At 43.0% G+C, this 17,064-nt stretch overlaps 1 long non-coding RNA gene across 1 annotated transcript; it reads right to left on the bottom strand.

Annotated features, from left to right (window-relative positions):
• Positions 1–5,388: 5,388 nt before the first annotated feature.
• LOC112546732 (uncharacterized) lies at positions 5,389–16,743 on the bottom strand. Its single transcript, XR_003090440.2, has 3 exons — positions 16,628–16,743; positions 11,724–11,841; positions 5,389–5,582 (listed from the first exon to the last, which is right to left on the bottom strand). It is a non-coding gene; the product is annotated as an uncharacterized LOC112546732 (long non-coding RNA).
• Positions 16,744–17,064: the final 321 nt, after the last annotated feature.

The following is a 17,064-nucleotide window of genomic DNA, read 5'->3' as shown; positions in this document are numbered from 1 at the left end:
CTGCCCCCAGAATGTCTGCTCTGGGCATTCTGGGGGTAGAGTGTTACTGATCTCAGTGCCCACCCTCCCCATGCTCTGGGCTGGGAGGTGGGAGACATGCACCGCCCACTCTCCCCAGTCCTCTGAGGCCGAGGAGGTAGGGTCCATACACCACAGCCCTCCTTAGTGCTGTGGGGAGGGAGAAGAGCACATGGCTCCAGCCCTCCTGGGGCCATGCACCCTCCACCCTTCCCTTCGTTCTGGGTTGGGAGGCTGAAGCTGTGCCCCTCCCCACCTACCTGTGGTGCTGAGAGAGGCAGGATCTGGGCAGAAAGAACTTGTCTCTCCCAGCCCTACCTTCACCCACTGCCCATGGTCCCACTCCAAAGTCCTATCTGCTAGGCCCAGCATTTAAATATAGATTTAGGCACCCCAGTTTGAAAATAGGGGCCTACATTAGTTGCCCAAGGTGGTATATGAACCCAGCAGCAGTGCTAGGAATAGAATCTAACTCCAAATGTTTGTGCTCCAGTGAGGAAGAAAGAATGGGAATACCCCAAATGTCTTCCCTTTGGATAGAATAAGTTAGCAGTGGAATAGTAAAGATCAGTAAGTGGTAGGAGGAGGAATTAGCAACACTGGTCCATGAACGAAAACAACGAAAGAAGCTGTCCCATTGTGATTCACTCACTAAACTAAATACTCATGCGCCTCTTGCTCCGTCACAGAGCAATGCGGAGAAACAGAAAATAAATTAGCCGTGGTGCCTATGCAAGTCGGCACCTCAGGGAAGCTGGGAAAATGGCAAAAGCCTATTGTGCGTCCTCTTTCATTTATCATCATCTCCATCAAAGCCATGCAAGTAGGAGGACAGGGTACTTTAGCCCTTGTCCCTCACTTTTCATTGCCCAGTAAGTGCTGTGCATTGTTTGCTGAGTGATTAGTGAAGTGTCTGCAGGTGTAATAATGCAGAAGGCTGGATGGCTTTGACAATAAGTCAATGATTCTTTTTGACATGACTTTAATAGAACCCAAGAGGTGGTTGTGGGATGATACTTTTTAATGGGATATAGATATAAATGACCCAAGTTTTATGACAAAGGTCAATGATATTGATGATTAGTGTAGAGAAGATAATTTTGCTGGCATGGTAGGAGGCAACTTGCATGATTTATGAAGGCTTCTAGGGTGTTTCTTTGGGGAGGAGGGGGGAGTTGGCGCTCACTTGCAAGAAAAATGAAGCAGCCTTGCCATTTACTCCTGTGTTACATTCTGAAATCCATAATTAAATCTTGTTTGAAATAGCAGAAGGCCACTGCTGAATTAGCCCCTGGAAAAAAGTGAAAACTGACCAGGCCATCTGCATTCTTGACGTACATCAGTGAGTGGGGCCAGAAGGCAAAGAGATCTTTCACCAGCTCTCCGGTGTGCTGCCCTTTTATTATGGCCAGTTCCCCAGCTGAGAAAGTGGAATTCAAAGTGAAATATCAATGATCAGAGTTGTCCATGGCTTCTGAATTGCTACAGCTCTCTATAGTGTATCAAGTAGAGTTTGTTTCCCCTTGCATCACAAACTTATACATTCTCTACTGAAGTGGCACGTCGTAACAGAAATCAAAGAAGTAAAATGTAGCATATGTTTCAAAAGGAAGGAGAACGGAATATATTTTTTGGCTTGAAATGAGCACCCTCAGCCAGATATTGTCCCTCGTTCCTGTATGTTCTCCAGTGATGGAAGGGTCTACGACAGGGCTGGGAACGTTTCTGTAGGCAGGAGTAGCAAGTACAGCCCTATTTTACCTTCCCTGGGAGATTCCAGTTGATGATAGTTCTCAGGGGGAAGAGAAATGGGATGAGGCATGTTCAGAGCATTAAGTATTCTTTGGAATGTGGGGCACAGTGCCTTTAAGAAGCTCTGGCAAACAGTAGTGGGAACTAGCAGTTATTTCATGTGAACAGAGCAGCCCATAAACAGCTACGCTTGGACTTCAATAAAGTACAGCAGCTTCTAGGGAGTGTGTTCTGAAGCAGATACTTCTCTTCTCCGTCTCCCTCATGAAAGCTCCTCACCAGCCCAGTGTGTAATTTCCTCTAGCTTAGAGGGTAATTTCCTTACTGCTGCTCAACAAAAGTCACCTCCTTCTGTTCTTAGAAGAAATAACCTGCATGCCAGAGAACGGCTTTCGCTGTTTGTTCCATCTCTTGCAATGCAGACCTTATGTAGGTTGGTTTAGAAATGTCTAGAGCAGATCAAAAGGGTTGACTCATTTTATGTCCATGAAAAATGGCCATCTGGGAGGTTTGCCGCAAATTGTCCATTTCTTCCAGCAAGTCTCAATTTTTTACCAAAGGGGAAAAAAAGTTCTTAAAAAAAAGGAATCAAGTGAAAACCAAATGTTTGTACTTCTTTCTAAATGCTCATAGAATCATAGAGTCATAGAATACTAGGACTGGAAGGGACCTCGAGAGGTCATCGAGTACGGTCCCCTGCCCTCATGGCAGGACCAAATACTGTCTAGACCATCCCTGATAGACATTTATCTAACCTACTCTTAAATATCTCCAGAGATGGAGATTCCACAACCTCCCTGGGCAATTTATTCCAGTGTTTAACCATCCTGACAGTTAGGAACTTTTTCCAAATGTCCAACCTAAACTTCCCTTGCTGCAGTTTAAGCCCATTGCTTAGTAACTATTTTCCATCTTTCTGTAGTCTATTGTCCTTTCCCTCTCACCTCAGTTGTCTGTGGAAGATTCAATTCCCTCTAATCTCCGTTGTTTGTGTCATCTCTTTATTTCATGATACAATCAATTGTTACCTGCATATCTACAATGTTAACCTCTTGTAGGCTGCCAGTCTATGGTTTTTCCTCACCAATCTCTGTTGTGCAAATTGTAGCTTCCATGCTACATAGGAGAAGAAACAAAAGCACAGGGAATCTCAGCAACTCATCCAAGGACAAAGACCTGGCCAGTGTCTGAAGTGGGACTAGAACTCAGGCACTGCTATGTCCTATTTCAGTGAACTAACAGCTACACCCAGCATTTAGCTATGGAGTCAACTCCTGAAGTTTGAAAAATGTTGAAATAAAAGTCATTTGCACAACGTGGTCAATTCATGGCAGGATTAGTGATAGACGCCAGGTCTGCTAACTCCAAATAACTTTGCCCTAATGCCCAAGACTGGAAATGTACATAATGTCTGTACTACTATTTTAGTAACAAATATCCATTTGCATTTCAGCAACTGCCACTCAGTTAGTGGTTTCCCATTCTGTGACCCCTCAGAATTCCCTTTCTATCCAACTGGTATTTATTCAACATGCCCCTCTTAAAATATGTGGGTACAGACTCTTGAGACCTGTTTGTGATCTGACAAGTTAAAGTCTCCTATCCTAGGTCAGAGTCTCCATTATTTAGTAGCACATTTACCTGATATTTATTATTTCTAATAGTTTACTGTGTTTTGTATAGACACTTCAGTATATAAATGTCTCTGTTGTTCTTCAACTTCCATTTTATTTTATTAGAGAGGAAAGAATTAGCAGTTTTATTCAGGAGTCACCTTGGGCTAGAGAAATCAGTGACGAATAAACTCTTCAATACCTTCTGCTCACTAAATGTTATGTGTAATTTCGATGGAATCTTTGGAGAAAAGGGCACCTATTCTTCAAGTTCATCCAAGACCTGGAATAAATTGCCTAGGGAGGTTGTGGAATCTCCATCATTAGAGATATTTAGTAGAAGGTTCAACAGACATCTATAAGGGATGATCTAGATGTGCTTGGTCCTGTGGTGAGAGCAAGGGACTGGACTTGATGACCCCTTGAGGTCCCTTGTAGTATTCTATGATTCTATGATTATAGACATACTCCTTTTTGCCATCAACATGCTAGCTCAGACACAGGACTAAAAATTTCCTTCTCTAAAAAAAGTAATATGATCCAACTGATAAAGTGATGTATTTTATGAATAATACATTGCTCGAGGGCCTCATTCTACATTATATACTACACAACGATAATTTGTAATGTTTACTTAAACACTGGCTCTCAACAAAACACTCAAAATCATCTTGTCCCTGAGCAGTTTGCATTAGCTATCTGGACTACTTAATTTCATTGTGCTAGAGCATTAGAACAAGGGGGAGAGGGGTGGAAATTCTTGACTGCAATGCATTGGAGAGCAAGGGAGCGGAACCTTCAGTATCATTTGAAAGACAATTTTTCAACATGAAGCCACCATTTCATATAGGATTATATTTTGTTGTGAGTGACCTAAATGGAAACAACATATTCTTTTTAATATTCATTAAGAAAACTCCTTTCTTGGGCAAGACCTTTAATCCCCGTTACCTTGTCTTTTGTCATCCTGGGATACACTTTGCCAGTTGCCCTACCATTTAAAATGAATTAAGTGCTACTAAATGTTACTTTTCGGCAGTTTCATCAGCACTGCCTAAAGGGATATAAAGTAAGGAGCTTTCCTTTGGCTGGAATCCAGAGACTAATGGTGTTAGAATGCCTCTTTATTGCATTGAAGTCAGTAGTTAGGTCAAGTAGACAAACAGAATTTTTTTTAGAAGATGTTTAAATAAACACTCTATTTAGTGTTTCCTTGTAAGTTGCATGTTTTACATCCTTAACCTCCAAACACTAGCTAGTAGGAGAGATGACTGTCGTTATTGATGTGACAAACAGTTGTTATAAACCAGGTCATTGAGGTTGAATATTTATACTGCATACATTGTTAATTTAAGATGGCCTAATAGCCAGTGAGTAGCACTTTCCACTTCTGCGCAGAACTAGAATCTGTCTGGAAAAACACAAGAAAGGACATGCCGAAAAATTGTATCAATCACTTCACTTGATGTATCCAAGTTCCTGCGCTAAATGCACCTTTCGTCCCTCATAGCCACTGCCTTGTGCAGCATTTTCAATCTCTCAATACTTCCCAGATATTCCACTGATCCTGGCTTCCTCCTAAAGGAGTTGCACACTATCCCATGATAATACATACATATTTACATTTTAAATACCATGCGATACTAAAATTCTTCAATTTAATTCAATAAGATTTAACTAAATTTAGTCAAATTTGTCTAGGAAATAGAAATATCAGTGGTGTAATCTAAGTATATTTGGCTTTACAGATTGCAGGTGCCCTGGCTAAAAAGACAGTCTTCTTGTGCTGTTTTTGGTGCTGTTCTATGATTAGGGCTCTCGACTAATAGCAACCATAATGAGCTAACGAGCATACAAAATCTGTGGCGTTGGAAATGTTCAGCCCAAAATTCCATTTCATGGAGTCCAATTCAGCCCTACATTTGAAGTTGTCAGGAGCGTTTGCATATGTAGTGACTGGACTCCAGAGCAAGTGACAAGTGAGTGCTTTAAATATGCACCGAATAAGCTTTTATTTCATTACTGAAATATCCTGTTGGACTAAATTATTCTGTAACAGCATTTGATCATGCAGCTCCTGGACCGGGGTTCATTTACTTTAAGGTTAGTGCAGTCAGAGCTTAAATTGCTTAACAGTCGGTAGCATCAAAATTCTTTCTCTTTCCTTTATTAAGCACTTCAATTTTGAGTCGTTGAAACCTGGTGGAAAAAGAAGAAGGTCAGCCTGGTTGAAATACTCTTAGGCGTGACTTCTAAACTCCTGAGGTTAGTAAGTTTTAGCTCTGGTTCTGAATTCAGACCAACTCTGCAAACTTCCACAGTCCTGTGGTGTGCTGAGTAGAATCAGATCTCATTGCAGGCTGTGATGCCATCTGTGTGGAAATGAGGGGAAAAGCTTTCTGATGTGAGACTGTAAGAGTAGCATGCATCAAACTGTAGTGCCCCTGGGTTATAATGCTGGCCTCATTCCCTTCTCTGCCACATACATACTTTGTGACCTTGGTCAAGTTACTTAGGGCTTTTCTTCATGTATAGTGCTACAGAAGCATAACTACACCGGAACAGCTGTTCTTCTATATCCAGGCCTTCCAACAGGGGGTGGCAAAGGGGGCAACTGCCCCATGGCCTTGCATTTCAAAAGGGCCGAGGGTTCCCAGCTTCTGTTGCCACTGCTACTACCAATACAGTAGCAGCCAGAGACCCGGGCCGTTTAAATCGCCACCAGAGCCCCAGACAGCATGCTTGAGGCAGCTCTGATGGGCTGGGGAGGGAGACGCTAACTCCAGACCTGCCCCTTTGGCCTGAGATCCTGCCCCTTCCAGGGATGTGTAGCGATGTCCCTCACACACACCTGACCCAGGGACCTGGCAAGTCTGTCGATCCCCCTGCCTGTAGCACTGTATGGGTATTTCTATGCTTGCACCCTAGTTCGAACTAGGGATGCAAATGCAGGCATTCAAAATAGTCAATGAAGTCGGGATTTAAATATCCCCTGCTTCATTATCATGATCTCGCCGGCACATTACTCTGAATGCCAGCTGTTTCGAAAGTGAAAGTGTGCTCCGGGATGCGTTAGTTTGAACCAAAACCCTTGGTTCGAACTAACGTTACTCCTTAATTGTATATCTAAAGAGTCTCCTAGGCTGACGGGAAAACTTTTGCCATTGACTTAGTTAATTCACCTCCTCAAGAGGCAGTCGCTATGTCAGCAAGAGAAGCTCTCCCATCAACATCACTGTCTACACACGGGGCAGGGTGGGGTTAGGCCAGTCTAACTATGTTGCTCATGGGGGTAGGTAGTTCACAGCCTTGAATGGGTTAATTATACCACTATTGGCCTGTAATGTGGACCTAGCCCTAGTGATCTTTCTACCTTTTCTGTAGAATGGGAACAATGGCACTACCTTACGTCTCGGGGTGTGGTGAGTCGCTCAGTTGTTATGGGACTGAGCATTGGCCCTATACATACCACAAATGGAAACTATGTCCCAGGCAAGGTGTTCACTTGTGAAGATATCTGGAGGTTTTTCTGCCTGGGAACATCCCAAAGGTTATTTCTATTATAACACCAGAATCATGGCCGTTTACACCATCAGCTTTCAAACAACAGTTCTGGGTGGTGGAATGTCAGGCACCGGTTCTCATTGCTGCAGGGGTATCAAGTGACCAGTGGGGGGGCTAAGACAGCTGCCTTCCTGTTCTCACACCACAGACTGCGCTGCACCCCAGAAGTGGCTGGTAGCAAGTCTGGTTCCTGAGGGTGGTAGAAAAAGCACACAAGGCTCCACACACTGCCCCTGCCCTGAGTACTAGCTCCACACTTCCATTGGCTGGGAACCTGCTGCAGGGTGGCTGCCCTTTGCAGAGAAGTGAATTTCACCCATAGAGAAGTGAAGGCAAAATACCCAATCATTCATCTGGGAGTAGGATTGCACCAAAGCTGTTTAGGAGAGCTCATTGCTGAAGGCAGCTTTGAAGGCTTTGCTGCTTCTCACTGTACAGCCTTAAGCAGTTAAGCCAAGCTAAAATCTAAAAGGACTTGGTGTGCATCCAATGTACTAAACTGTGTTAGCCGGAGGGCATCATGAAAAACATAATGAAAACCGGTCTGGTGTGCATTTGTAAATATGCCAAATTTAAATATTTATAACCTTAAATCTATTGAACCTGCTTCCTTTGAAGCTTTATTGTCTTGCCTTCCTCAATGAGTTGTATAGACACACTAAGTTTGATGTTTCTAGCTCCAGCCGTTTTGGAGTTAGTTGAGTGCAATAATTCCAAATGGCATATATTGGGACAGAGTCATATTTTTTTCCACACAACTCAAAAATGGCTTCAACTTAAACTTTCCAAACAACAATTTACCATCAGCCTGAGACCAAGCATGAAAAATAGAAGCCCAGAAGACAATTGTCGGGAAAGTTATGAATAACTAAAAAGAGAAAGTTTGTAGAGCTCAGTTTACAACTTCTCTGAAGACTGCATTGAACTGAATATTAAAGAAACAAATTACAAATGTAGAGTAGACATCGGGTTTGTTCAGAACGAAATGACTTTGTGGCATGATGAGAAAAAGAAAGAAAGAAAGAAAGAAAGAAAGAAAGAAAGAAAGAAAGAAAGAAAGAAAGAAAGAAAGAAAGAAAGAAAGAAAGAAAGAAAGAAAGAAAAGTTTCAAGCATGTTACTTAGCTACTACCTCTCAAAGGGATGGATTTAGTACAGTGATGGAAGAAACAAGTGTCAATGCCACAGTGGCAGCTATAACACAGTAGTATTTGTAATGTAGACATACCTTAAGAACTAATTTGTAATTTAAAAACTTCTGCAAATAACATTCCCATTTTTCAGCCAGTTCTACTTTGAATGTTTAACCCAGTGTTTCCCAATTTTATTTGGCCACGGAACCCTTTTAAACTCAAAAGAATTTTGTGGAACCCCTAATAGCAGTCATATATATATATGGAGCTGAAAAAGTAGACCACAAATAAGTAAGGATAATAATAAACAAATGCTAAACAAGGTCATGAGATCAACACAAATGAAAATTGTTTTCAATAAAATTCATAAATGCTTAATATTAATTATTATTTTTTAAATAATAACATGTTATTGTAATGGAATTTTCTCACAGAACCCTTATTTTCACTTCACGGAACCCTGGGGTTCCCTGGAACACTGGTTTAACCCAAGAAGGTTCATTAGCCCCAGAAATTAGGAATCTGCTCCTTTTTTGTATGTACTCTGCCAGTACCCTTCATTGCTCAGGTACACGCTGATGAGGTATCTGAAAGCAAATAATTGATAATCAGCTTCAGAGAGGATCCATCTACACCGCAGCACTTTTGTGGGATACTGGAGGTATACCGGAAAAGCAATGCCGTGTCCAAGGAACACGTCTGCTTTTCCGAATTTTTTTTTAGGAAAAGCAGACGCACTTTTGCCATCCCCATAAACCTCATTCCACGAGGAAGAAGAGATCTGTCAAAAGAGCAGGTTTTTCTGAAATTTGGTGCCACGTAGACTCTCCAAATTTCAGAAAAGCGTCTTTCAACAGAAAAGCAGAACAAGATACGCAAATTGCAGTTTACAGAATTGTTGCCACCTAGAGATGGGAAAGACCCACCTTCTATTATTCATTGCTACTAACAAGAACCCGTGTGACTTGTTTCATTGCATTAGTCCTGTAGCTCACATGGCAGAACTTTGCACTGTATTGCTGAAGATTCAGAGTTGAAAACAACATGAACGTGCCACAAATGCATTAAAAAATAATTAGTGGTCCAGTGGCACCTTAGAGACTAACAACATATATGAGCTTATGTGGATAAGACCCACTCATCTGATGAAGTGGGTCTTAAGCAGGTAAACTCATGATTGCATATGAGTGCATCTCAATAGTGGCACTATTTCGGGATGCTTCCAGTATCCCAAAATAGTATTTTCCATGTCTAGACACCGTGCCCATTATTTCAAAATAGCTTTCAAAATAATGGGTGCGCTATTCCGACATGCCTATAAACCTCATTCTGTGAGGATTAAGGGACGCTTCTGAATAGCTCAAATTGTGTAGCTTATTTCAAGCTATGGGTGCAGTGTCGACACACCCTATATTTCAGTTACTCACTAAGGTGCCACAGGACTACTCATTGTTTCTAAACTTACAGACTAACACAGCTACCCAGAGACTAAAAAATAAATGTTTAGGCAGGTGTTGGATGCGCAGTGGAAAACATTGTCCTTTGTATATCTAGACAAATGGTTCCAGGTTCAAATCCTCCTTTCTCTGTTGCAGAATAAGCAAACATAATCTTGTTTTCACATTAAGCCTGGATGGCTTTCTGTGATTTTTTTTTAGTCATATACGAATTTTTGGGCTCTGCATGGAGAATTTAGTAGAAACTCCCTGGCTTATGTTTTATGGGAGGTCTAAAGAAACGATCAGCTTGTGTATGTGAAAAATTAGCATGGGGTGAATTGGGCTACGCATCGACCACACACAGCTTAACCGTGCACTAACTGGTTGCACAGACCCTGCTACTGTACATTAAAAAGGATGATCTAGACAGTGTTTGGTCCTGTTGGGAGGGCAGGGGACTGGACTTGATGACCTCTCAAGGTCCCTTCCAGTTCTCATGTTCTATGAGTCTAAGAAAAGTTCCATAGATTATTTATTTTTCATTGGCAGCAACAGGCCAAAACTTTGGATAAACTCCAAGAATCCACGAATCCCTGCCCTCCGTTCATTAGATAAAACCACAGAGGAGATGCTCTACTCTGCATTGATTAGGCCTTAATTGGAGTATTGTTTCCAGTTCTGGGCACCACATTTCAGGAAAGACGTGAAGAAATTGGAGAGGGCCCAAAGAAGAGCAACAAAAATGTGTAAAGGTTTAGAAAATATGAGATATGATGGAAGACTGAAAGAATTGGGCTTGTTTAGTTTAGAAAAGAGAAGACCTAAGAGGGGACATGATGGCAGTTTTCAAGTACTAAAAAGGGTGTTACAAGGAGGAGCGAGAAAAATTGCTCTCCTGGATCTCTAATGATAGGACAAGAAGCAATGGGCTTAAATTGTGGGAAGGGAGTTTTAGGTTGGACATTAGGAAAATCTTCCTGACTGTCAGGGTGGTTAAAAACTGGAACCAATTGCCTAGGGAGGTTGTGGAATCTCCATCGTTGGAGATATTTAAGAGTAGGTTAGATAGGCGTCTGTCAGGGATGATCTAGATGGTGCTTGGTCCTGCCATGAGGGCAGGAGACTGGACTTGATGACCTCTTGAGGTCCTTTTTGTTGTAGTGTTCTATGATTCTATGATTAGTAGTATGAGATTATAAGAAATTGTGCTAACCAGACATCCCGAGCTGGGGAAAAGTTCAGAGAAAGGATGTTCCCAGTGTGAAAAATGGTGGTTTGAAAGCAGACAGTTAGTCATGCCCTGATTTTTTCCACTCTTGTCATGCCTGCCTCACAGAAAGAGCATCAGGATAGACCTGACACTTCCCTATTCCACGCAGTATGCTCCCTGAACCCCCAAAACAATGCCAAATATGTGCACCGATAAAGCCTCTTCCTTGACTTCAGGTTGTGGTGGGGTTTAAAAACATGATTTGAATGTCTCTACAAAGATAACTTTGCCACATTATGCAGCCTCAGAGAACCAGAACAATACCAACATTCATGAGAGGGGAAAAAAAATTATTGGCGGAACTAGAGGCTGGATAGGGGGAGAAAATAGAAAAGGAAAAAGTCCTGCTGCTAGGTAGGCAGCCCTGCTGGGAAATCTCAAATCAAATTCTTCTGAAAGGAAGTGTTATTAAAAGTAACTTTAATCCTTCCAGCCAGCCGGCTCGTAAAAGCATACAATTAAGTCAAACAAATGACAAGAGCACTCTCTCTCCTACCTGTTTTCCCCCTTCAGAGAGTAATTACTGCAGGATAGTCTAGTCTCATTTTGTGCAAATAGCAGTGGAGTGCCGGAGTGAGGTGCCAATTCCTCCCTCCCCCTTCCAACCCACCGTGTTCACCACTCCCCCCGACAACAGCCCGGCTGGCATCCGCAGCCAAGAACAAAGGGGTGAATTTCAATATTTCCTCTTTGTGCAAGGTTAATTGAAAATCAAAAAGTCACTTTCTGAATGTCATATTCAAACTGCCATTGCATCAATTTTCTTCAGGCTCCCCTCTCTGCAGGAGAGAGCGAGGCGGAGGCTTACACGGGGGTGGGAGTTAATACGCAAAGGAACAGCGAGAAAAAAAGAATTCCTAATGGCGTGAGGTAGGTAAATTCGACTGCAAGGGAGATTGAGGTCTAGAAGAGTCCTAATAATTATTTTCACTCACAGTTCAAGCAGCAGTGTGACCCACTGGGAAGTGCGGGGTTCTGTGCCCAGTTCCGGCACTGGGCTATTAGGTGACCTCCGTCAAATCACTTTGACGCTCTGTGCCTCAGTTTCTCCCTCTGAAAAATGGGAAAAACATTGCTGACCTCCTTTCTAAAGTGGTTTGAATGTACTTATGAAAAGAGCCATATTAAAGCTAGGTATTATTATTTCGATTGCAAATGGTGTGGGTTAAGGATTGTTGCTGTGTTGTATTGACATGGTGTTTATCACAGTTGCAACACTAGAATCTCTGTAGGATGCTACATATGCTCCGTTAATACACATAATTAATAATACGAAGATACATGTGCCAAAAGTCACACAGCATACAGCATAGGACACTTACGACCCCTAGTTAAGGACTTGTGTGGCACATGCCTTCTATAAAAGGGTGAATTTTCAACAAGGTCCTATGGAGTTGCTTCCAAATTTCTCAAGGCTGGGGCAAAGATTCCATCTTCTCCCTATTGCTCCATATTGTATTAAAATTAACTAAGAAAAGGCAGTGTGAGGATTGGTTCTTATCAGGATAGTGTGGTAGCAGTATTGTCTCAGGGTGGAATGTATTTTCCCTGTCTCTGTCTGTATCCATCTGTGGTCGATCATCTAATGATTGAAATTCATCACAAGAGGGACTGTCCTTTTGGTCTTTGTTTTACAATGCCGAGCACAATGGGGTTCCAGCCAAAGAATGGGGGTCCCAAGGCACTACGGATTTATCTGTATCTATACGAAATAATGAAAACAAAGAGTATGCCACATTTTGTTATAAATGTCCATTTTGTTCGCAGATAGCTTTTGGCTTACTTGTGAGGTAAGGTCCTTTGTTAGTTTAGGTTGCTGGCTCATATCCAGCCCAGGTTGCTAGAGAGACCATCTAATGGCTGTCCATTCAACACCACTGGAGATGAGCTACTGTTTTCTGTTGGTTTTCAAGCAGGTAGGTGTTGAAAGAAAAGAAAAGAAAAGAAAAGAAAAGAAAAGAAAAGAAAAGAAAAGAAAAGAAAAGAAAAGAAAAGAAAAGAAAAGAAAAGAAAATCTAACATTGTGACCATGCAGACTAATTACCTGCCTTGTTGGTAGGCCCAAGCATAGGTGCTGACTTAATGGGTGCTCTGGAGCCGGAGAACCAATGGGGAAAAACAGACAGCCCCACTTCAGCTCCCTGCATCCTCCCCAGCACCTCCCATCCACTTGCCAGCCTTGAAGATCAGAGGCTCCCCACACCTCCCCACTTCTACCCCACACTTCCCCGCTGCTACAATCAGCTGTTTCGTGGTGTTTCAGAGCCTGAGGGAGCAGTGGGAAGGAGTGAGGCCATAGAGAGCTTGGCAGATGGGATGGCGCAGGGGCAGGAAGAGGCAAGGTGGGGCCTTCAGAAATGGGTGAAGTGGGTTCAGGGCAGGGGCAATGCAAGGATGGGAAGAGGTGGGGTGAGTGAAGGGATGGAGTGAGGGCAGGGTCTGGGGCAGAGCCCAGGCTGAGCACCCCCTGTCACTTGGGAAAGTCAATGCCCGTTGTCCCAAGGATTGAATGTACATGGAGAGTGAACTATATGAGCTAGAGGCAGCATGGCCTAGTGAGTAGTGCCCTGGATGAAGACTCAGGTGAACGGTGGATTTGTAGAACTGAGACAGGCCATGTAGTTCAGTCCCCTGCACTGAGATAGCATCATCTAGACCACCCTTGACAGATTTTTGTCTAGTGTGTGCTTAACCACCTCCCATGGCAGGGAATCCACAAGATCCCCAGATAATTTGTTACAGTGTTTAACCATCTGAGGGTGTGTCTAGACTACCTAGTTTTGTCGACAAAAGTGGACTTTTGTCGACAAAACTATACCAGCGTCTACACTACCGCTGAGTTCTGTCGACACAACGTCGACAGAACTCAGCAGTTTTGTCGACACTGGTATACCTCATTTTACGAGGCATAACACCTTCTGTCGACAGAGTTCTGTCGACAGAAGGTGTTATTGCCTGTAGGGTTGCATCTAGACTACAGGGTTCTGTCGACAAAGCAGCTTGCTTTGTCGACAGAACTCAATGTGTCTGGACGCTCTTTGTCGACAGAAGTTTTGTCGACAGATACTGTCGACAAAACTTCTGTCGACAAAACCCGGTAGTCTAGACGTACCCTTATAGTTAGACATTTCCCCCCATATCTGGTGGGTATAATAGGCCAGGGAAGGCTAAGTGTCCCCTGGTGTAGCTGTGGCCACCAGATGCCAGTTGTAACGTTTATACAGGATGTTTTTTATTATTATTATGCTTCATGCAGGTTGCAGGGTGGCTGCAGGGTCGCGGGAGATGACTGATGACCCCAGAAAGCTGAGAGACCCATACTGCCTCTTCATCTGCCCTGCAACTAGCATGGGGCATACCAAAAGTTCCGGGGAGGGGGATTCCACGGGGGAGCTTGTGGTCTCGGGGAGGGGAGGCATGGCCTGTCTGGAAGGCAGGAGGGCTCAGGGTTCCAGTCGAAGGGGAGCCTCAAGGTTTTTCCTGGAGGGAGGAAGCTCAGGACTCTGGACATGCGAGGGGGGGGGGGGGACTGATATAAGAGATGCAGCCAGGAGACTAGCTTCCCAGAAGGGGGATGCACGTGCCACCCATTTTTTTTTTGTAATGTCTAGCTTCAATCTCCCTTGCTGCAATATAAGCTGGTTACCTCTTCTCTTGTCTTCAGTGGATAAGAAGAATTGATCTCCCCCCCCCCCCCCCCCCCCACACACACACACATACACACATTCTTTGTAACAATCATGTATGTACTGGAAGACTGTCATCATGACCCTGGCTCATTCTTCTCTTCTCCACACTAAACAACCCCAACATGTTTTCATTATTTCCTCATAGCTCAAGTTTTCTAGACATTTAATAATTTTTCTTGCTGTCCTGTCCACTTCCTCCAATTAGCCCATGTCTCTCCTAAAATGTGCTGCTCAGAACTAGTCACAGGACCCCGGCTGAGGCCTAATTAGTTCTGAGTTCGTTTGTGTTTTATTTCTTTTACACTGAGTTCTACTCCTGGCTCTGTCACTGGCCTCCTGTGGGAGCTTGTGCATGTCACGTGCATGCTCCGTGCCTCAGTTTCCCCTGATCTATGGGGCTACTGCCCCTGACCTTTGTAAAGTACTTTTGAGAACTATGAATGAAAAGTTCTGCATAAGAATTAGAAAAGGCAATTTAGTTCCCTTCTCTGCTGTATATGATATCACTCCATATCTGAGCTAAGGCATGCTGAAAGGACAGAGTAATGAACTTTTCACTGCTGTTATCATTGTTATAGTTCAGCTGTGTCAACAGCAGTTTTCATTCTGTGAAATGGGCTCTCTAACGTGTGATGCATGATCAGGGCATATTTTCTTATACTTAAGTAATTGTATTTACCTAGAAATCATTTCAATCTGCTTTATCAGCTATGAATTGATGTTATAGTAGTCCAGTTACTATTTATTTGTGCATCACTTTTAATTTTAACCCTCTCAGCTATGACTGGGTAGGGTAAAAAAATGAGAAATGCAGTATGTATAGTATTAACACCCCAAAGACTTTGGATTGCACTATTCATTCACATATCTCAACCAGCTTTCCTAAGGTAATTGAACTGATCCGTTGAACCAATTATTTAAGTGTTAGTATCTAGGCTTCTTTGTCATCCTGAAAAAGAATTTTAGGTTTGACTTTTGATACTCTAACATGTATGAATGAAGGGCAAAGATATTGTGGCTGTGTCTAGACTGGCAAGTTTTTCCGCAAAAGCTGTCTACACTGGCCACTTGAATTTCCGCAAGAACATTGACTTCCTACTGTCTGAAATCAGTGCTTCTTGCGGAAATACTATGCTGCTCCCGTTTGGGCAAAAGTCCTTTTGCTCAAAGCTTTTGCGCAAAAGGGCCAGTGTAGACAGCTCAGACTTGTTTAGCGCAAAAAAGTGCTTTTGCGGAAAAGTGTCCGTGCCAATCTAGACGCTCTTTTCTGCAAATGCTTTTAACGGAAAATGTTTCCGTTAAAAGCATTTCCGGAAAATCATGCCAGTCTAGACGTAGCCTGTGTGTGTTGCTTCTGCCTGGCCAGACGGGTTTCTTAATATAATGGGAAGAAATAAGGGATAGGGGGTAAAGTGTTAGAGGGCATGGGGGTTTTGGGTATGTCTACATTTGCACCCTCTTTCGAGAGAGGGATGCAAATGAAGACATTCAAAACTGCAAATGAAGATGGGATTTAAATATCCCACGCATCGTTTGCATAATCGCGTTATGGCGCTATTTCGAAATAGCGCTATTTTGAAATAACAGACACTGTTAAGATGCGGTTATTTCAAGAGCAAACCCTTCTCTCGAAATAACCCTTATTCCTCATACAATGAGGTTTACCAGTTATTTCGAGAGGAGGGGTATCTCTCGAAATAAATGCATCTTAACAGCGCCTGTTATTTCGAAATAGCGTTATTTTGAAATAGCACCATAACGTGATTATGCAAATGAAGCACAGGATATGTAAATCCAGTCTTCATTTGCAATTTTGAATGTCTTCATTTGCATCCCTCTATTGGAATAGGGTGCAAGTGTAGACATCTCCGGGGAGTGTAATGTACGAGCAAACCCTGGAAGACTGCCTGGATGTTCTGTCATGTTAGAAAGCTTCAGAGGGGTAGCAGAGTTAATCTGTAATGAGAAAATCTTTAAAAAAAACAATGAATAGTCTAGCAGCACCTTAAAAACTAACAAAACATGTAGAGAGTATCATGAGCTAAGGTTAAGCAACCAGTTAAGGGGCACAAGGGAGGATGGGAAGGAGGCAGGCATAAGAAACAAACACAAAAGCCTTGCTTTGGGCAAAACACAACCTCACTACTTACTCCTCCCATGGGATGCAAAAGATATGGGATGAAGACCTCAGTCTCATGCCCTCCCCAATGGAACATGACCATATGTTGTGGTGGGACTAGTGGCTTACACAGCAGGTCTATTTGGGCCCGCTAAGACGGAATGAGGACATAGACAAGGCTCTGTGGCATCAGAGCTAGGAAGCAGGACTCGAGGTCATGGCTCTGTGATGTCACAGACGGGAACAGAACACCGAGAAGCAGACTCCGCTGACATGTAGAGCTGGGGAGATGCTTGATTAGAACTAACCCCAATAAACATCCCATGGACCGCCCTTTGGACATTGAGTCTTCTGCTTTGTGTCTGTGTGACAAGAACAAGCGAGGTGATGAAGGGGAAATCTAAGATGCCAGACTGGATTTCAGAACTTCCCAAAATCGCAGGGTGTTTTGGATTCAGCAATTTGGAA

Source organism: Pelodiscus sinensis, chromosome 6 (assembly GCF_049634645.1).
Source record: "Pelodiscus sinensis isolate JC-2024 chromosome 6, ASM4963464v1, whole genome shotgun sequence".
Lineage (NCBI taxonomy): Eukaryota > Metazoa > Chordata > Testudines > Trionychidae > Pelodiscus > Pelodiscus sinensis.
This window is presented reverse-complemented; position numbering and strand designations above follow the sequence as displayed.